Below are 22,143 nucleotides of genomic sequence, written 5' to 3' on the forward strand. Positions count from 1 at the left end.
GTCCCTGGGATTCTCTAGGCAAGAACACTGGAGTGGGTTGCCTTTTCCTTCTCCAAGGCATGAAAGTGAAAAGTGAAAGTGAAGTTGCTCAGTCTTCTCCGACTCTTCACAACCCCATGGACTGTAGCCAACCAGGCTCCTCCGCCCATGGGATTGTCCAGGCAAGAGTACTGGAGTGGGGTGCCATTGCCTTCTCCTCTCACTATTTCTAGTTATAGCCTTAATCCAAATCTTAACTATATTTTATCTAAGACTACTACTTTCCTCATGGTTTTTAGTTGGTTAATTCTATGCAAATGAAAAAGCAAGCAAAGCAAAGCAACCTACAAAGCAATGCTTAGTTGTATAACAATATCTCAATTGATTAAATTTTCTGATTACATTTTCTCCTTCTCCAACATTTATTGTTGTTGCTTAGTCACTAAGTCATGTACCACTCTTACTGACCCCATGGACTGCAGCATGCCAGGCTTCCCTGTCCTTTACCAAGTCCCAGAGTTTGCTCAAACCCATGTCCATTGAGTTGGTGATGCCATCCAACCAGCTCATCCTCTGTCACCTCTTTTCCTTCTGCCTTTATTCTTTCCCAGCATCAGGGCCTTTTCCAAAGAGTCGACTCTTCCCAGCAGGTGGCTGAAGTATTGAAGCTTCAGCTTCAGTATCAGTTCTTCCAATGAATATTCAGGACTAATGTCCTTTAGGATTGAATGATTTGATCTCCTTGCTGTCCAAGGACTCTCAAGAGTCTTCTCTACCACCACAATTTAAAAGCATCAATTCTTCATTGCTCAGCCTTCTTTATGGTTCAGTTCTCACATTTGTACATGACTACTGGAAAAAACATAGCTTTGACTGCATGGACCTTTGTTGATAAGGTAATGTGTCTGCTTTTTAGTATGCTGGGTAGATTTGTCATAGCTTTTCTTCCAAGGAGCAAGCATCTTTTAATTTTGTGGCTGTAGTCACGATCCATAGTAATTTTGGAGCCCAAGAAAATACAGTCTATTTTGTCCCCATCTATTTTCCATGAAGTGATGGGACTGGATGCCATGATCTTCGTTTTTTGAATGTTGTGTTTTAAACCAGTGTTTCCCACTCTCCTCTTTCACCATCAAAAGACTCTTTAGTTCCTCTTCACTTTCTGCCATTAGGGTGGTATTATCTGAGTTGGTGATATTTCACCTGGCAATCTTGATTCCAGCCTGTGAGTCATCCAGCCTGACATTTCACATGATATACTTTGCATATAAATTAAATAAATATACAGCCTTGATCTACTCCTTTCCCAACCTGGAACTAGTCTGTTGTTTCATGTCTGATACTAACTGTTGCTTCTTGACCAGCATACAGATTTCTCAGGAGGCAAGTCAGGCAGTCTGGTATTCCCGTGTCTTTAAGAATTTTCCAGTTTGTTGTGATCCACACAGCCCAAGGCTTTGGGATAGTCAATAAAGCAGTAGATGTTTTTATGGAATTATCTTGGTTTTTCCATGTTCCAATGCATGTCAGCAATTTGATCTTTGTTTCCTCTGCCTTTTCTTTTCTTTTTTTTTTTTTCTCTGCCTTTCTAAATCTAGCTTAAGCATATGGAAGTTCTCAGTTCATGTACTATTGAAGCCTAGCTTGGAGAATTTTGAGCATTACTTTGCTAACATGTGAGATGAGTGCAATTGTGCTGTAGTTTGAGCATTTTTTGGCATTGCCTTTCTTTGGGATTGGAATGAAAACTGACCTTTTCTAGTCCTATGGCCACTGCTCAGTTTTCCAAATTTGCTGGCATATTGAGTGCAGCACTTTCACAGCATCATCTTTTAGGATTTGAAATAGCTCAACTGGAATTCTATCACCTCCACTAGCTATGTTTAGCGATGCTTCCTAAGGCCCTCTTGACTTTGCATTCCAGGATGTCTGGCTCTAGGTGAGTGATTACATCATTGTGATTAACTGGGTCATGAAGATCTTTTTTGTACAGTTCTTCTGTGTATTCTTGCCATCTCTTCTTAATATCTTCTGCTTCTGTTAAGTCCATACTGTTTCTGTCCTTATTGTGCCCATCTTTGTATAAAATGTTCCTTTGGTATCTCTAATTTTCTTGAAGTGATCTCTAGTCTTTCCCATTCTATTGTTTTCCTCTATTTCTTTGCATTGATCACTTAGGAAGGCTTTCTTATCTTTGCTTGCTACTCTTTGGAACTCTGCATTCAGATGTCACCTTTATACTGCTTCATCATAGCTGACATCAGATTAAGATTGTGAACATTTAAGAAAGGTTCCTGTCAACTTACTTTCCCAAAGTGTTACAACTTCCAGCCTACCTTACCCGTTTCTGACAGGTAAGCATTATACCTTTTGAAGCCTACAATAAACTTTTAGGATATTTCTTTTCTGAAAATGACTCCCAAAGATAGCAATGTGGCTTTTTCAAGAGATGCTAATAATTTGTAATGATTTGATTAGACAGCTACATTAACAAAAATATTCTTCTAAGAATTACTCTTACTTATATTAGATACTTCCTTAGTTTACTCTCAGCAGTGACAATAATTATTGAGATAAATCTCCATTTTAGATTTACTTCTTTACACATCATTCAGCTCTGCCATCTCTGCAGCTGGTTCCTTTAGAAGCTGATATATTTGCTGGCTTTTCCAATAACACAGTACTTTGTATTACATTGTTGGGTCATTGCATCAGTACTTACTTGAAAGGAAATGACATGGTTATTTTATGTGACTTTACTTTTTATCTTTTTGATTTGATTTGAGCAAGAATTTAATCTTAAAAAAATACTCTTTCAAAAATATGCATTTAAACCTATAAAAAATTCCTTGTCATAGACTTTTATACATCTTTTAAAATTATTCACATTAACATTTCTTGTCTTTCATCAATTTTAAAGATAAATTAGTATTCTTTTTTAAGGGTTATTTCTTCTGGGTGAAGAATGATATCACATTTAACAAGAACTCTGTAATTAATGTGTCACACATCTGAAGCTACAATTAGGGTATCCCTGTAATGTAAATCCAATTGTCTTTATTATCTCTTCTATAATGTGTAATTTTATAATGAGGTAAAGATTGTAGTGCCAAATTAGGGTACTGAGTTCAAGTGCTCATGAGTCATCATCTCAGAAAAGAATTTTTCAATTTCTTGATTATATTAGTTTTTTTCAGAACTTTGTGAAACTAGTCTCCATGGTTCACTGTAATTTTGTTATCTTAGTGTATGTTTATGTTTTTCTGGTTAATTAACATCCCCACCCCCATAGGAAGAAGAACAGTCAAATTTTGTTAAATTCAGTTTTCCTACTATATTTTAGGACCTTTTATTCATTGAGGACTATGTTCAGGACTTTATATATTTCTGTAAGTTTCTGAAAATGTTAGGGATCTGAAAAAAAAGTTGAAATATGAAAAGAAAGCTGCAAATCAAAATGAACAAATACTTAATTAGGTATATAAAAACCTAACAATATGCTATCTATAAACTCAATTCTAATTTATATTTATTTTATGTAATATATGGTATATTTTAAGATGTGGGACTGCTGCTAAGCTGCTAAGTCACTTCAGTCGGGTCTGACTCTGTGCAACCCCATAGACGGGAGCCCATCAGGCTCCCCCGTCCCTGGGATTCTCCAGGCAAGAACACTGGAGTGGGCTGCCATTTCCTTCTCCAATGCATGAAAGTGAAAAGTGAAAGTGAAGTCGCTCGGTTGTATCCGACTCTTAGTGACCCCATGGACTGCAGCCTACCAGGCTCCTCCGTCCATGGAATTTTCCAGGCAAGAGTACTGGAGTGGGGTGCCATTGCCTTCTCCAGATGTGGGACTGAAGAACTTCAAAAGCAAGCTGTAATTAGTACTTTCACATTAAGCCAGATCTATGAAAGTCTTAAAAATGACCTTAATCTCTTTTTATGGAAGAAAGTAATCTGTAGAATTTCAAACAGTGTTTGGAGGCAAGTGTTTTAAATGTTTCATGCTACAATATGCATTTTTTATATTCCTTGTCCCTCAAAAGAAAAATAGTAGTAAGCAAAACAAAAATTTTGGAAAATATACCGCGCACATAAATTCCCTCTTTTCAAACAAAACAAACAAAAAGACATCAAGAGACAAATCATGTAATTTAATTCAGTGATCTTTCTTTCATATTAGTGGCTGAGGTAAGTTGGTAAAAAATGAGTGAAAAACAGTCCAGTCATATGTTTTAACAGCTGATATAAGTATTCAAAAACAATTTAAAGGTAGGCTTTATAATGCATTGTGATGTTGGGGGTGAGGAGGGTGAGATGTATGACATATATCAGTGGGAAGATACTTTCAGTGCACTTAACATAGGAATAATGGCCCTACAGAAACTTGGGAGTTTTTCCCCCCATATTCTACATTACATCAGAGAAGGCAATGGCACCCGACTCCAATACTCTTGCCTGGAAAATCCCATGGATGGAGGAGCCTGGTAGGCTGCAGTCCATGGGGTCGCTAAGAGTCGGACACGACTGAGCGACTTCACTTTTACTTTTCACTTACATACATTGGAGAAGGAAATGATAACCCACTCCAGTGTTCTTGCCTGGAGAATCCCAGGGACTGGGGAGCCTGGTGGGCTGCCATCCATGGGGTTGCACAGAGTCAGACCTGACTGAAGTGACTTAGCAGCAGCAGCAGCAGCTACATTACATTAAAGGGTAAAGGGGCGGGGGGTAGGGGAGTGGGTAAGTAATAGGAGAGAGCCAATTTAAGAATATCTTTAGCTGTTAAAGACTTTGAATCAATAAAATAATTTCTGATAAATGGTTTTTGATAATAATTGAACAAAAATACTTTTCTGCATATACTACAGACATTAGTTGCTGATTAAGTTATAAGAATTAATCTCTAATTCAGTTCAAGTTCTGTGTCTTGTAAAAATCTACTTGGGGTTCACAATATTCTTAATAAGTGCTAGTAAAATACCTGTTAACTTTATAGTATTTACTACACCAAAATTATTTCCTAATTTCAGAAAAGTATTACATGTACATATGTTTTTAGCATTTTGAATCAATTCACCTGGTGTGCCATTTCTGAAAATCCATGAAAATTAGAATTTAGAATTGAAATCATTCTAGTCTTTTAATCTGTTTACAAACATTTCCTTCTACCTCCAAAGGCCCTGAGTCTTTATTGTTACCTAGAGAATTTACATCATTTTCTCTACCTGGTCATAAAGTTAGTGCCAAAATCTCTGAAGTACTTCTATGTTACCTCAGAAGAAGGTTATATGATCTCCACCATGTTTAAGCTATTGTGATTCCAATAGGGAAGCCAAAAAAAAAAAAAAAAAAATCTTCTTTAATCACTTAGACTTGACTTTAAGCCTTCAAAAGCAATTTGTTTGGTTTCTAGTTGTATGAAAGATTATAAAGTGGCATAACTCATTTCTTTGAGCAGCAAAGCAACATCATCTACTATTTAGCTACACTTAAACAGTTTTGAAAATTTGTCAAGGATAATTTTACTAGCTGTTATTTGGTAGTGTTGAATAAAAATATTAAGGGAAAAGTAGTTAATTAGGTATGTAATACAGCAATAAATATTTCTGTGTTTTCTGGGAGCAAGTATTATTGACATTCTGCATATATGATATAATATGCATTGTATTACAATTTTGACAATTGTAAAATGCTTTACTACCTAAGACAAAATCTAGAACAGCACTTTCTATTAGAACATCTGCAACAATAGAAATGGTCTGTATTTGTACTGTCCCATTTGGTAGCCACAGCAGCCATATGTGGCTAAGGAGCATTTAAAATATAGCTACTGTGACTACAGAACTGATTTTAAGTTTCATTTCATTTTCATTCACAATTAGATTTTACTTTTTAGCTAGTGGCTACAAGTTGGACAGCACTAAGCATTTCCATCACACAAGATAGTTCCCTGAAACTCCTTTCCAGTAATTTCTCCTTTTCCCAGCATCATAGGGAAACACTAAATATCTAATTTATCCTGTTTTTGGACTTTACCAAAATAGTTTCATACAGTATATACCCTTTGTACCTGGCTTCTTTTGCTAAACATGTTTTTGAGATGCACCCATGTGTATTGTTAGTCAGTTCCTTTTAATTGCCCAGTATATTCCATTGCTGGATCATCGAAAAATCAAGAGAGTTCCAGAAAAACATCTATTTCTGCTCTATTGATTAACCAAAGACTTTCACTGTGTGGATCACAAGAAACCGTGGAGAATTCTGAAAGAGATGGGAATACCAGACCACCTGACCTGCCTCTTGAGAAACCTATATGCAGGTCAGGAAGCAAGTTAGAACTGGACATGGAACAACAGACTGGTTCCAAATAGGAAAAGGAGTATGTCAAGGCTGTATATTGTCACCCTGCTTATTTAACTTCTATGCAGACTACATCATGAGAAACGCTGGGCTGGAAGAAGCACAAGCTGGAATCAAGATTGCTGGGAGAAATATCAATAACCTCAGATATGCAGATGACACCACCCTTATGGCAGAAAGTGAAGAGGAACTAAAAAGCCTCTTGATGAAAGTGAAAGAGGAGAGTGAAAAAGTTGATTTAAAAGCTCAACATTCAGAAAATGAAGATCATGGCATCTGGTCCCATCACTTCATGGGAAATAGATGGGGAAACAGTGGAAACAGTGCCAGACTTTATTTTGGGGGGGCTCCAAAAGCACTGCAGATGGTGACTGCAGCCATGAAATTAAAAGGCGCTTACTTCTTGGAAGGAAAGTTATGACCAACCTGGATAGCATATTAAAAAGCAGAGAGCACTTTGCCAGCAAAGGTCCGTCTAGTCAAGGCTATGGTTTTTCCAGTGGTCATGTATGGATGTGAGAGTTGGACGGTAAAGAAAGCTGAGCACTGAAAAATTGATGCTTTTGAACTGTGGTGTTGGAGTAGACTCTTGAGAGTCCCTTGGACTGCAAGGAGATCCAACCAGTCCAATTTAAAGATCAGTCCTGGGTGTTCTTCGGAAGGAATGATGCTAAAGCTGAAACTCCAGTACTTTGGCCCCCTCATGCGAAGAGTTGACTCATTGGAAAAGACTGAATCTGGGAGGGATTGGGGGCAGGAGGAGAAGGGGACGACAGAGGATGAGATGGCTGGATTACATCACCAACTCGATGGACATGAGTTTGAGTAAACTCTGGGAGTTGGTGGTGGACAGGGAGGCCTGGCGTGTTGCGATTCATAGGGCCGCAAAGAGTCGGACACGACTGAGTGACTGAACTGAACTGAACTCCATTGCATAAATGTAACACAATTTGTTTCCCCATCTTCCTACTGATAGCTATTTAGGTTGTTTCAAATTTTTTGGTTTTAATGTTGCAAATACTATATAAGATTCTGCATTAATTAAAGTGAAAAAAGCTACATGTGTATATCAAAACATACTTTGATCTTGAAAAAGACAATCAACTTATGAAATTCTATTATGTTCTGTTGCTCAGGTAATTTTTTTAACAAATGAATGGGGGGGGGGTGGTGTTTGTGTGTGTGTATAGGCATGCACATGCTAAGTTGCTTCAGTCTTATCTGTTTGCAACCCTACAAACTGTAACCAGCCAGGATCCTCTGTCCATGGGACTCTCCAGGCAATAATACTGGAGTGGGTTGCCATGCCCTCCTACAGGGGATCTTCCTAACCAGGGGACTGAACCCATGTCTTTACATCTATTGTATTGGCAGGCAGGTTCTCTACTTGGCTGAAAATTTAATTCCAGATTATATCTCAGAACGGCTGAGTTAACAGTTGGTTTGTACTACCTAAAATACAGTTAGAACGACAAATCTACCAGAAAAAAATAATGCAGTATTTTCAAAACCAAACTATACTTTGGGTGGGAATGGGTAGTGTTTGGAGTGCTCCAGAGAAAAATGATAAATTACATAGTTTTGAGTTACTCTATTTACTCTAGTTTTGGCCTCTATCACCTGATATCATTATTGATTATTATTGTATATCCACACAACTTGAGATCTAGTAAAGGCGACTAGTAACCCAGTAGTTTAATTTCCCAGTGTTATGCATATCATAAGAAAGTGAAAGTGAAGTTGAGTCCAACTCTTTGCAACTGCATGGACTATAGCCTACCAGGCTCCTCTGTCCATGGGATTTTCCAAGCAAGAATACTGGAGTGGGTTGCCATTTCCTTCTCCAGGGGATCTTCCTGACCCAGGGATCGAACCCAGGTCTCTGGCATTGTAGGCAGACGCTTTACATCCTGAGCCACCAGGGAAGTCCATATGCATATCATAAATACTCAATAAATAACTGGTTGAAATGAAACCATTCATTTCCTTTAGTTGCCTAAGAGAACTAAGACTATAAGTGTCTCTCAATTGAAGAAAATCAGATATTATAATAAAGTGAAAACATTATAAACAGGTGTGATTTCTGCTTTATAAAAGGATTCACCACAAATTCACTGGTAAGCTGTCACAGACCAATCCATTAATTTTTAAAACTCTCATATATACAAATTTTGGGGAGTAAATCTACCATATTATCAATATTTTGTCTTTTGTATGTAGTTTTTCCTTTTATAAGCATTAATGTTGAAGTAAATTATTAGTTCTTGACTATGAAGTAGTTATCAATAGTAGGAAATAACCTAATAGATAATATTGAAGAGGAAATTTACCCTTGAGAATGTACTAAAGTAATTTATAAAGTGTATCAGTTCAGTTTAGTCGCTCAGTCTTGTCCAACTATTTGAGACCTCATGAATTGCAGCATGCCAGGCCTCCCTGTCCATCACCAGTTCCCGGAGTTTACCCAAACTCAGTGAGTCCATCGAGCCGGTGATGGCATCCAGCCATCTCAACCTCTCTCGTCCCCTTCTCCTCCTGCCCCCAATCCCTCCCAGATTCAGAGTCTTTTCCAATGAGTCAACTCTTCGCATGAGGGGGCCAAAGTACTGGAGCTTCAGCTTCAGCATCAGTCCTTCCAATGGACACCCAGGACTGATCTCCTTTAGGATGGACTGGTTGGATCTCCTTGCAGTCCAAGGGACTCTCAAGAGTCTACTCCAACACCACAGTTCAAAAGCATCAATTTTTCAGTGCTCAGCTTTCTTCACCGTCCAACTCTCACATCCATACATGACCACTGGAAAAACCATAGCCTTGACTAGACGGACCTTTGTTGGCAAAGTGCTCTCTGCTTTTTAATATGCTATCCAGGTTGGTCATAACTTTCCTTCCAAGGAGTAAGCGCCTTTTAATTTCATGGCTGCAGTCACCATCTGCAGTGCTTTTGGAGCCCCCCAAAATAAAGTCTGGCACTGTTTCCACTGTTTCCCCATCTATTTCCCATGAAGTGATGGGACCAGATGCCATGATCTTCATTTTCTGAATGTTGAACTTTTAAATCAACTTTTTCACTCTCCTCCTTCACTTTCATCAAGAGGCTTTTTAGTTCCTCATCACTTTCTGCTATAAGGGTGATGTCATCTGCATATCTGAGGTTATTGATATTTCTCCCAGAAATCTTGATTCCAGCTTGTGCTTCTTCCAGCCCAACGTTTCTCATTATGTACTCTGCATAGAAGTTATATAAGCAGGGTGACAATATACAGCCTTGACATACTCCTTTTCCTATTTGGAACCAGTCTGTTGTTCCATGTCCAGTTCTAACTGTTGCTTCCTGACCTGCATATAGGTTTCTCAAGTGGTAGGTCAGGTGGTCTGGTATTCCCATCTCTTGAAGAATTTTCCACAGTTTCTTGTGATCCACACATCAAAGGCTTTGGCATAGTCAATAAAGCAGAAATAGATGTTTTCCTGGAACTCTCTTGCTTTTTCCATGATCTAGCGGATGTTGGCAATTTGATCTCTGGTTCCTCTGCCTTTTCTAAATCCAGCTTGACCATCTGGAAGTTCACGGTTCGCGTATTGCTGAAGCCTGGCTTGGAGAATTTTGAGCATTACTTTACTAGCATGTGAGATGAATGCAATTGTGCAGTAGTTTGAACATTCTTTGGCATTGCCTTTGTTTGGGATTGGAATGAAAACTGACTTTTTCCAGTCCTGTGGCCACTGCTGAGTTTTCCAAATTTGCTGGCATATTGAGTTCAGCACTTTCACGGCATCATCTTCCAGGATTTGAAATAGCTCAACTGGAATTCCATCACCTCCACTAGCTCTGTTCGTAGTAATGGTTTCTAATAATCTACACATAATCAGGGCTTCCTGTTTTTTAAGTTGTTCAAATACAAATGTGTTAATCGATGTCTCTGCCATTCACTCCAAGCTGACAGCAAAAACAATCCAAAATCAAAGGACACAGCATTTTAAATTCACAGATATTGACTTTGTACATTATACTGACAGGAACCATATCTAGCCCATTTTTGATACTCAACAAAAAACTACTGTATTGGCAGTTAATTATTTTGTCAAATTATGTAAAGTATTTTTTGTTTAGGTACTTTTTCAATCCAGTGTGTATAACACTGTAACAGGTGATAAATGTTAGACACATGGCTGGGTATTTTCTGTGGTGTAACAAATTATTTTTTAACTATATGTGTAACATTGGTAAAGATGTAGCTATATAAGCTTATAAATGACCACAATGGAGAAATGAATACAGGCAAAGAGATTTCTGACCTATCATAACTATTACATAACAAAACATGCATTTATAATCCAGCATGTTTCCAAATCTATAGCTTGAATTGGTTGTTTGGTGCTAACATTGAAAAATTCATAAATACAGACTGGTTCCAAATAGGAAAAGGAGTTCGTCAAGGCTGTATATTGTCACCCTGCTTATTTAACTTCTATGCAGACTACATCATGAGAAACGCTGGGCTGGAAGAAGCACAAGCTGGAATCAAGATTGCTGGGAGAAATATCAATAACCTCAGATATGCAGATGACACCACCCTTATGGCAGAAAGTGAAGAGGAACTAAAAAGCCTCTTGATGAAAGTGAAAGAGGAGAGTGAAAAAGTTGATTTAAAAGCTCAACATTCAGAAAACGAAGATCATGGCATCTGGTCCCATCACTTCATGGGAAATAGATGGGGAAACAGTGGAAACAGTGCCAGACTTTATTTTGGGGGGGCTCCAAAAGCACTGCAGATGGTGACTGCAGCCATGAAATTAAAAGGCGCTTACTTCTTGGAAGGAAAGTTATGACCAACCTGGATAGCATATTAAAAAGCAGAGAGCACTTTGCCAACAAAGGTCCGTCTAGTCAAGGCTATGGTTTTTCCAGTGGTCATGTATGGATGTGAGAGTTGGATGGTGAAGAAAGCTGAGCACTGAAAAATTGATGCTTTTGAACTGTGGTGTTGGAGAAGACTCTTGAGAGTCCCTTGGACTGCAAGGAGATCCAACCAGTCCATCCTAAAGGAGATCAGTCCTGGGTGTCCATTGGAAGGACTGATGCTGAAGCTGAAACTCCAGTACTTTGGCCCCCTCATGCGAAGAGTTGACTCATTGGAAAAGACTCTGAATCTGGGAGGGATTGGGGGCAGGAGGAGAAGGGGACAACAGAGGATGAGATGGCTGGATGGCATCACCGACTCGATGGACCTGAGTTTGAGTGAACTCTGGGAGTTGGTGGTGGACAGGGAGGCCTGGTGTGCTGCGGTTCATTAGGTCGCAAAGAGTCGGACATGACTGAGCGACTGAACTGAACTGAATCTTATTATGATTAGAATACTCTGAATTATTCTAAAACAGGGAGAAATATTCTAAATCCTAACTTTAAAAGAACTCACTTAAAATATTTATCTATAACTCAGGAAAATGCCAAATGAGGATGTAGGTTAAACAAACTCTATGCAGCTTAAAACTGATGTTACAAAGTCCTCACTCAAAGGTCACACACTTTTCCTAAAGCAGAGTTCTTCAAAGTACTCTTGAGATAGTTTTGCACAAGCTTCATTATGTGGTTTTCTTGTCTGCAGATTATAATCAGTAAATTAAAAGGGTGGGGAGGATAATGAAATTATGTTAACAGCAGTAAGAAGCAACAGCTGACAGTGAGGGAAGGGATGGGGAAACTATAATAGAACTAAAAAAGCTATTCAGAGCTGTGTAGTGTGAGCAAACAGCAACGCTCACCATTACAGGAATAGAGAGACTTTAGCTGTAAATGTAATGAAATGAATATTCATAATGACTACCAGTTTTCATATAGCTGGAATGCATACTTTATTTCCTACGTGTACGTCGAAACTATCATTCTAAATATGAAGAGTTTAACTGCTGTTGGTCACCGTCTCAGATTGGAAAGGCCTACTACCACAGTGGGTCATGAACCTTTCCGTTTTAGCGCCGTGTTCAATCCTGTTCACTATTACATTGTAACACATAAGAAACTCTGTAACTTATTATGAGAGAACCAAAGACAACATTACTTTCTTGAATCTATTGTTCAGCTGATTCACAAAATACTCTTATCTAATACTCCATGGTGCAAAACTGTAAAATAAAACCACTGACTTTTAGTTAAGACTGTACCTTCTCCAAAATGAGTATTATGTACCTGATGGTGGTGTTGTGAGGATTAAATGAGATAATGCATGTAAAACACTAAGCACAACGTCTGGGGCAGAATAAAAATTCGGAAACTGTAGCTATTATTTTAGTAGGCCCCAAACCCTCATTCTGCAGGTGCAAAAATTAAGCCTCAAGAGAACTGACTTCCTAATGCTCGAATATCCAAGTTATTGTCCTGGATAAGCAGCTTAGCTGCCTGTGTTGGTTTGGTGTATTGGCAGGGCCTGAGGGCATATTTCTGCAGGATTCTTGTCTGCTGGGAATTGGGGGAATATGTTTGAACCCTGTGGCGTTAGAGGCTAATTCGATACCAATGGGGGTTCGAGACAGTTGTGTGCTAACAATATCCATCACCAAGGGAAGCCATTCGTCTATCTCAAAACACCCGGAAGGAGCAAGACCCTTAGTACAGCAGGTTACGGAACCGGCGACCGGGACGAGGCAAGTAGTAGGACACCGGGTTGAGCTCAAATCCTGCTTTGGTCAGCTTCAAAAAGGGACGAGCACTTAAGAGGGCTGAAGATAACGGGACTCTAGAAGAGACTAGGTCACCCCACCTCCCAAAGCCTTTCCCGGAGGGGGCCCGCCATGCGTCTTTGCGTTCCGGGAGAGACCGATTTCTTGTTCATTAGTGGCGCTTACTCCCCGCCCTGTAGGTAGGGAGGGAGTCAAAACCTCGCCTCTTCGCTCCTGAGGGCCGGAAGAGCTTGGACCTTCCCGGTGCGCGCCACGCCGCGGCTGGAAGGCGGGAGGCCGGCGCGCAGCCCACGCGCGCCCCGCGTTCGCCCGCTCTAAAATGGCGGCGGAGGCAGCTCGCTCACACCCCGCCGCCCGCGCTCCTCCGAGTCGTGGCCCCGGGAGGCGGGAGCGGGCCGGAATGCGCGAGGGCTCCAATCCAGAGAGTTCCCCATGGCCCCGGCATGCTAGAAGTCAGCAGGCGACCGCTACCGGGAATACAGCCGGCGCCTCAGAAGCGGGAGGGGTAGCTAACGAAAAAATGAGGGTAAAAAAGAGAGCGAGCGAGCGGCGGCACATCCGGGAGCTTACGCCCGCCCCGCCCCGGAAATGGTGTTTACATGGGGGGCGGGGTCTCTCTTCAAAGTGGATTCTTCCCCAGCTGTAGCTGGTTGTCTCACAAGGTGTCTGGAATCGTCTTCAACAGCCCCTCTCCTGGGTTAGCCGTTACCGTCTCCCGCTCTGAGGCTTCTTGGCACAATGCAGGCTGCTGCGACTGGTAGCTCTCGTTTCACAGAAAGTATCCCTCGCGCTACGGCCCTAAATTCGTCCTCCAGCCTCGCTAGGGCGTGTAGTAGTGTACCTCCGAGGGGAATCTGGGGGTAACCTCAGCCCCTGCCAAACCTAGCGCATCTCTTTGGAATCCTTTCTCGGAAACCTGCCCTCGCTCCCCCCGGTAACTCGGTTCGGGGGTTGTCCGTCACGGAACTGAGCCCGCCCCTTCCGGCTGCTAGTCGGCCCGCCTCCTCCTCTCTTCCCTCCCCCACCCCTCCCCGTGCGAGTGTCTCCCTCTCCCTCTCGCTCCCTCTCTCTTCTCCCTCTCTCTCTCTTTTGTGAGTTATAGCAACCGTTGCCTTGTGAATCAAGCGCCATAGTCACCGTAGTCCTGGCGACTGTTACCCATCAACAACAACTACTCCTCTCCTCCTCCTCCTCCTCCTCCTCTTCCTCCTCCCCACCACCACCATCTCCATCACCCACCAACAACACCACAATAATCCACAGCCAAGGTGAATATTCTTCGGTCTCTACATGTGTGTGGGAGCGTGTGGATGCGTGTGAACGCTTGTGTCCGTGCGTGTGTGTGTCCGTGTGTGTGCGAGCCTAGTGTGGCTGTGCGGGGGTCTCACTTCTGACACCGGGGCTGCAGCTGCGGCGCCGCTGCCGAGGGGATCGGTCCCCCGGGCTTGTTTACAATGGACCGTGCGCGCCGCGGCTGGGTCGGGGGTGTGGGCGCCGCGCCGCCCGCCCGCCGGCCCTGGCCCTCCGCGGCCGCGCTTCAGGGATGGAGCGGGAGCTCGGGGGGCTGCGAGCGGAGCGGGAGAGGGAGCCACAGTTCTGCGCTGCGGACGGTGGAGCTCTCCCCTAGGTCTGGGGCTGAGGAGGAGGGCCAGGTGAAGAGAGGATTTTTTTTCCCTTTCTTTCTTTAATTTTCTTGTTTTTCAAAGCTGCTTGATCCCTGCTTCTTTCAAAACCGAAATAGACAACAGTGTGCAAGGGGGGACCCAAGAGGTGGTGTTCTGTTGTTGTTGTTCACTTGTGGGGCCTTGTTACGGGTTTTGTTGTTTTTATCCTTATACAACGGTGAACTTTTCTCACCGCCTATTCCCTTCATTTTTGCCCCTCTTTGCCTTGTGCTAAATGAGCTGCTCTTTTACCATCATCATCAGCTGCATGGTTTTCTTTTTTCTTTTAAAACTGTATTCTTTGTGCTGCAAACAGTCTTAATATCCTTTCAGCACTCTTCCCTCCTCCCTTTCTTTTACCCCCACACCCCTTTCACACACACTGGAACCAGGGGCTTCTTGGCTGGGTTCTTTGCTGCACTGGGAAGAAGATCTTTTTTTTTAAAGTCTCTCTCCTCTCTCTGTCTCTCTTGGTGTGTTTGTGTGTGAGTGTGAGATTTAAACCGGATGCAGGGCATCTGTGATACTTGGTTAGTAGTTATTGACAGTGCTTTATCCTTCATGTGGAGATGGGAGGGGTACTAGTGAGGTTCCATTTCACTTTGATGAACCGCCTTCCCCACAGTGGAGTGTTAACAATTTTCATTGTGGTTATGAGACTTTGTGTGTTACAAACAGGGAAAGGACAGAAGGAAGCTTTGTGAGAACTGTTTACAGTGTTATTTGTGACACTTATGGTACTTCTGAAGAGTTTTTTTTTTTTTTTCCTTCATCTTCTCTGTTCGTTTTCCTTTGAGAGTTGAAATTGAAGTCAAGTTGTTCATAAAGAATGTATGAAGCTACTCAACTTGAAACGTGTGTATATTTCACTTTCTTTGTGGTTGTTAAGATCTAGGCATGTGTGTACTTAACTGTCTTTTTAATATTAGTTTTTGGTTTTCTTTGGACAGTGACTTAAGCCTGCTGAAGAGAGAGAACTTTTTCCTTTTTAGGTCTTTCCTTCAAAATTCTATTTTTCTCTGTACATTTGAATATTTGTCAGTCCTCAAGTTATAGGCTCTTAGATACAGGTAACTCAGTTTTAGAGATCCTGTAAATTTGTTCATTTTTCAGCACAACGTTTAATTAATAGATCATGAGTAAAGAGTTTGATAGTGTGTGCTAAAGCAAATGTAATGTACTATTTTATTTGCACATATTGAAGTTTCCAAATTGAAATTTTTAAATACTTACTTAGTCTTTTTTTTCTAACAGCAAACCATATATTGATTTACCCGACAGAACAGACCGTGGATAATGTGACAGTATTAATTATTCTTGAGATTGTCAATGAGCAGGTTGGGTAATTGTAATGCAATTTAAGGCTAATACTTTGTAAAATAAGAGAGTTTAAAAACTTTTCCTTTTTAAAATTAATTTCCTTGTGGTTGGTATTTTAAATGAAGATGCTGTTGGTTCTGAACGAAGACTTTCTCAGAGCACTAAAATTTCTTTATGTTTGTCGCCCCCTCCCCAACCTAGGTTTCATGCAAATCTCTAATACTAACCTGTATTTTTTTTCTGTTCAGGTGAGTGTCAAATGCCTGAACACTTTTGGCTGGTGAAGTTCCTGGGTCCTTATAAACTTTGAAGTTAATAGGAGTTTTACTGTCTTGAGACAGTTTCAGACTTTATGCCATTTACATAATACATTTTCAGTCGAGTAGATTATATGCTATAATTTTATAGTTTAATGTTTTTATTGGCAGTGTCCAAGAACTTTTTTGAGGCATTTCACTCATTACAACTATCTCAGGTTTTCTCTAAGTTAGATTTTCATTCACAGGGTGTTTTGAGAGCAGAAGTTAATTTGAATTCTATTACTTATCTGTTATTAAAAGCACATATGTGATATAAAAGTTGCTGCTAGAGATGCCTTGGACTCAGGTGTGTCAACATTATTCATATGGATCAAGTAAATAATAGCCAGAAATACTAACAAAGGATAAATATTTAAATTTAATATACCGATAAATACTTGGTAACACTTAAATTTTTTTTTTTCCTGTGATATTTTTCCTAGGAGAGACTATATTATGTGTTGGTATTTGTGTTTGTATTACACTAAAAAAAAACCTGAAGTGTCCAAACTTTAAAACTAAAATTATTAAATAGGAGTTACTTGTAACTTATTTTGAATAGCTGAATATTTGTGATTCATTGTATGTCATAATGTCTGTCTCAGCCTTTTTATGTTATTGTGCCTATTGCATTAAATGGTATAGGCATACTTCTGTAGTGCATTTAAATGCATAACAGTAAACTAAAATGCACTTCTCAAATGCATCATTCCACAATGTTTTCATTATATGGGATGATTATGCTAATTAAAAAATAGTATATTATTCCTCCAGTATTCAAATACTCTTGTACTCAAGAGGTTTATAGTTAATAAGTTTAGGATATGCAAAAAACTTATAGTTTATGAATTTAATATATGTTAACCCTAAGCAATATTTTCTATAGAAGCATTTAATGGTAAAAAGGTATTGCTATTAAAAATTAGGAATTAAAATATGAATTTTGAATCAAAGATTTAATCTTTTATTTAAACGATACATGTTACAGTTTGATAGCATGTTTCATTGTTCTTCAGAAGGTTGATGTTTTATGTACCCTATAAACTGTCAACTGAAGAAATCAGTGGGTGGAGTTTGATTTTACATCTCAGAGTTTTTAGTAAGTATGTGTATATATGTGTGTGTATTTAAAAGGGAAGATAGAGTATCGATATGTAGGAAGAGTTTAAAAAAACTTTTCTGAACCGTGAAGTAAGAATGTTAACTTTGTTTTTTTGTGTGTCTCTAGTGAGTATGTTACAAGAAATAAGAATACCAAACAAAAACTTTTCAAATTACAAGGTCTTCAAAGACATAAACTTTTACATTATGAAAAATCTGATAGGTTTTTTTTTTTTGCTTGCTTGCTTTGTTTTTATTCTGAGCATTAGGCTAAAAATCCTCTATATCTAGTTACTTTTAAAAATAAACAACTTAGTTTCCCTAATGCAAATATTTGTCTTTAACTCTTTGGTATAGAGTCCCAGTGGCTGTTGGAAAACAGATTTTAAATTCCTTTCCGTTCACAGGTGCATAGTGTTCCCATATTTTGGAAATCTAAGATTAAATGGATTTAACTAAATCTAGCTTTGTTAGGGACAGATGGCTGTTTTAAACAGGTGTCACTTTCGTTTCTAGTGCATTGTGTTGGGACTTCCAGTGGTTCACAGACGAGCTGTCTAAAGCAGGTGGCATCCTTTGCTTTTGTTCTTAGTAAAATATACTTTTGGAGTTAATTATTTTCCTAGGAAGAGTTGTTTTTCTTTTTAAAGTAAAGGTTTTGAACTATTCAAATTGAGATTCCTAATTTAATTAACATAACTTTTTTTTGAATATCATTCTGTTTTTGAGCTGTGTAAGCTGCAGGTCCTTTCAGAAAACACTTCAAATTCTTTAAACAGTGATAAATTCCATTTGAATCCAGAAAACGTACTCAGGAGCACTTTACACAGTCAGTTTATCTGAAGCAAAAAGCCAAGGCAGATTTGAATAAAGTGAAATTAGGGAGCATGAAATTAGGTAACAAGTTAACTTTTGCTGTCCCATACTTGAATGTTTTTTTAGCAGCATTATTTTAATTTAAATATTAAGTGTTGAGAACTGGTGTTGTTTTGTTGGTTACTTTAAATATTATCAAGTGAAAACATTTTCCTGACCTACTTTGATTATTACTATAAAGATTTTAGTGCTCTTTTTAAGTGAACATTGTTCTTAAGCATTAATGTTTAAAAATATGTACTGAAATAAATAAGAGTGTCAATCTATTGATTTTTAAGATTCATATTTACTTGAATTCTATCCTTTTTTGGTGGAAATTTTATACATCTTACAACAGATGCACCAGAGGGTGCTATGCTGTTTGCAACAAGAGATTATTATCACAAAGAATGTGATCTGATTAGAACTTTTATTTAAAGAAAAAATTTAATTACATATGCATTCAAGCATATAATAGCCTTATTTCTTTGGAGTTTAAATTTAATATACTGTCTTAATTGGCAGTTTTATATCAAAGCCTGTCTCTCTGAACTAATATATATTAGCATAGTATAAAACAATATCAAGATTGATATCTTTGGTATCATCTGAATGTCAGCATTTGTCCCATACGCACATACATTTATCTTCTTATTAAGGTATTTTAATTTGTATCTAAAAAAAATTAGCTAACTTGAGAATCATACTATTTTGGCCGTGTGGCTTTGTACTCTGTAAATTGGTTCTTGTTGCACCTATCAATATATTGTATATCCTTATAACATTTATATATGGCATAATTAGTGGTATGCTTTTTTATGGTATAATCTAAAAAAAGCCATTTCAAAAGTATAAATTGTAATAGTTATCAGGCTAATTAACTCAACAGCAATAATAATAGAAACTGTCTGGAGAATTTGGTCCCTACTTCATGCTGTTAGAAGAGTCTGGTTTGAATATTTAACTTGGCTTTATTATGTGAAAGTTTTAGATTCTCTGCTTTACTCTGTGCCTTATACTTCTAAACTGGAAGTGACCATATATTACTTTATGTTTCTGAGTATTTGTTCAGCAAGGTTTTTTGGGAGAACACTTGAATTCAGTCTTTGGGGTTCTTGCATCATTGACTTTACTTCTTCCGTAGTGCATGTACATGTAAGGTAAATACTGAAGCGGTAGTAGTCAGTGTTTTCCTCAAGTAAGCTTAGAAAGGCACAGTTATATCAAGTCAGCTTTTCTCCAGATGATGGATTTATGTGTACTGTAGTTCCACATTTAAGTACAATCAGCAAAATGTGATTTTTTTTAAAAGTGCCTTTATAAGACATAGTATTTCATGTGTTGAAATGCCGCCAAGACTCCAAAACATCAATGGAGAATAACAATATTTTAAAGTATTAGTCTTGTTAAAATAGGTTAGGCATTTCTCCTCAAAAATATGGTCCTACTAATTCATTAACAGAATTGGTTAATGAATAAATTATTAAATTGGCATAACCAATTTTTGCTAAGAATTTTAAGTATTATGACATTGTTTCAAAACCTTTATATTTGATGTTTTATATTTCATATCAAACTATAAGACATATTTCATGAAAAATCAGTTAAAAAGTTGGAATGTATTTAGAGTATCAAATAGGTGTATGTTTTGTTTTTTAAATATATTGAGGGTAAATATATTGGTTAAAAACACAAGGCTTTGGATGCAGATTTCAGATAATTTTATCAGCTGTGGAACCTTGGACAGGTTGTTTCCCTTCGTTTGGCCTCAGTTTTCTCATCTCAAAAATGGATGTCTTAGCCTGCCTTACAGAGTTTTGTGAAGAGTAAAGGAGCTAATTTATGTAATGTGCTTTGTTCAGTACTTGACACAGAATATATGCCCAGGGGCTCAGTGGTAAAGAATCTGTCTGCCAGTGCAGGAGACATAGGAGATGTGGGTTCGATCCCTGGGTCAGGAGGATCCTCTGAAGGAGGAAGTGGCAACCCACTCCAGTATTCTTGCCTGAGAAATCTCATGGACAGAGAATCCTGTTGGGCTACAGTCCATGGGGTTGCAAAGAGTTGGACACGATTTGGGAACTGAACATGCAGGCACCCATTCACACACATGTTCAGTACATGTTGGCTCTTATGGAATACTGAGAAAATACCCAGTCTAAAATTTCTTTGAATATGCTATTGGGTCATAAGTTTTGAAAGATTTTGCTCACTGACCTACATATTAAATGATTATTCCCTTTCCCTCCTTTTGAAAATAAAGAGACCGAAGCTATCAACCGTAGGCTTGGATCACCATTTAATGACCAGTCTTGTTTTTACACTGAATTAATAGGATGCTGGGGCTTCCCAGCTGGTGCAGTGGTAATGAATCATCCTGCCAGTGCAGGAGATGCTGGAGACCCAGGTTTGATCCCTGGGTTGGGGATACCCCTTGAATGAGGAAATGGCAACCCACCCCAGTATTCTTGCCTGTAAAATCCCATGGACAGAGGAGCCTGTGGGCTAAAGTCCATGGGGTTGCAAAGAGTCAGACCCGAGTGAGTGATTGAGCACACACAGTAGGGTGCTAGCCCAAAGTTCTGTTTTAGTTTTCTACAGCCTTGGATTCTTTTTATGTTGGATACCTTTTCTGGTCTAGGGATCTCAGACTGAGAATTAATGGTGTAACACTTCATAAACTCTTACACTTCCCATTGTCCAATTTATATTTTCCCTTTCCCATCTATTACACATGAATTCATTTGAAAACATTTTGAGCCCTACTTATATAAAATGCAGTCATTAATACATAATGATGACAATAGTTGTATAAAGATGAGTTCATCAAGGGGTTATTCCCAATTATAATGCACTGCTTAGAATTGTTATTGTAACAACAGTAGAAAAGTGTGTGAGGTCACCATTTATATACCTGTAGCAATAAGTAATTTTAGAAGAGTTTGCCAACCCAAATCTTGGGGTATAAAGTAACCTCAAGAATGTTATTTTGTAAAACATGTAATATGAAATTATAGAGGAAAAATAACACCTTTGGTTTCCTTTGTTAGGGCGTTAAAGATGTTGAAAGAATCATTTTAGTTGACTGCTATATCTGAAGTTACTGTTCAGTAAGCTTGCTATGTTTCTATTTTTCTAAGCACTTTGACTAAGAATGAAATGTTTTTCTCATTTTAGAGTGATCTAAATAGCCCCAGTCTTTCTCCAAGTGGAAATATGATTTATCCATTACAGTTGAAAATTTGCCTGATACTGTGTGCCATCATTTTTGCTGAAGCATTGTATACTGTACAGGCTTTTTGCCCATCACCCTCATCTTACCTACTCCCATCCTTCCACTTCTGTTCAGTGTTCAATTAATTATATGACTCCTTTACATTATTTTTATAGATAATTAGTCCCAACTTATAAAGTAGGCAGACTCTCAGCTCAGCCATCTCTGCTTCCTTTCGCCAGTGAATCTAACATACATTTTCAAGGGAACTTTTGGAAAAAGGCTAGGAAATGTGACTTAGATGGTAAGATTGTATATCATTCTTACCAGTTTCATTCATCTGTTATCTTTATAAACTTTGTCCTCTTGAAGAAATTCATATCCTTGTTCCACTAATGATGTAGCCTGAGCGTAATTATGCTCCACAAGTTTCTCTTCCTAGTCCCGGCTATGTACTGGCCTCTGGCTAAGCACTTTTGGTTGACTCTCTGCTCTAGTCCAAGAATACCTTGTTTGCAAAGTCACATGTGCCTGCCCATTGCTGACTTTTAACTCCTGGATTCTTTTTTCTCTGCTTTCATTAGAAGCTGTAATTTGTTGTTGTTTAGTTATTAAATCTTATCTGACTCTTTTGTGACCTCATGGACTGTCGCCTGCCAGGCTCCTG

At 38.9% G+C, this 22,143-nt stretch overlaps 1 protein-coding gene across 2 annotated transcripts in view; it reads left to right on the forward strand.

The window, feature by feature from the left end:
* The first annotated feature begins 13,118 nt into the window (after window positions 1-13,118).
* Window positions 13,119-22,143, forward strand: part of RFX3 (regulatory factor X3) — a 342,491-nt gene continuing 333,466 nt past the window's right edge. Inside the window, exon 1 of one of the 2 annotated variants that reach the window (XM_025281551.3) lies at window positions 13,119-14,291. The gene's annotated coding sequence lies outside the window, so the exon portion shown is untranslated. The remainder of the gene's footprint in view (window positions 14,292-22,143) is intronic. The other variant, XM_025281552.3, reaches the window with a different exon arrangement.

Source organism: Bubalus bubalis, chromosome 3 (assembly GCF_019923935.1).
Source record: "Bubalus bubalis isolate 160015118507 breed Murrah chromosome 3, NDDB_SH_1, whole genome shotgun sequence".
Taxonomy (NCBI): Eukaryota; Metazoa; Chordata; class Mammalia; order Artiodactyla; family Bovidae; genus Bubalus; species Bubalus bubalis.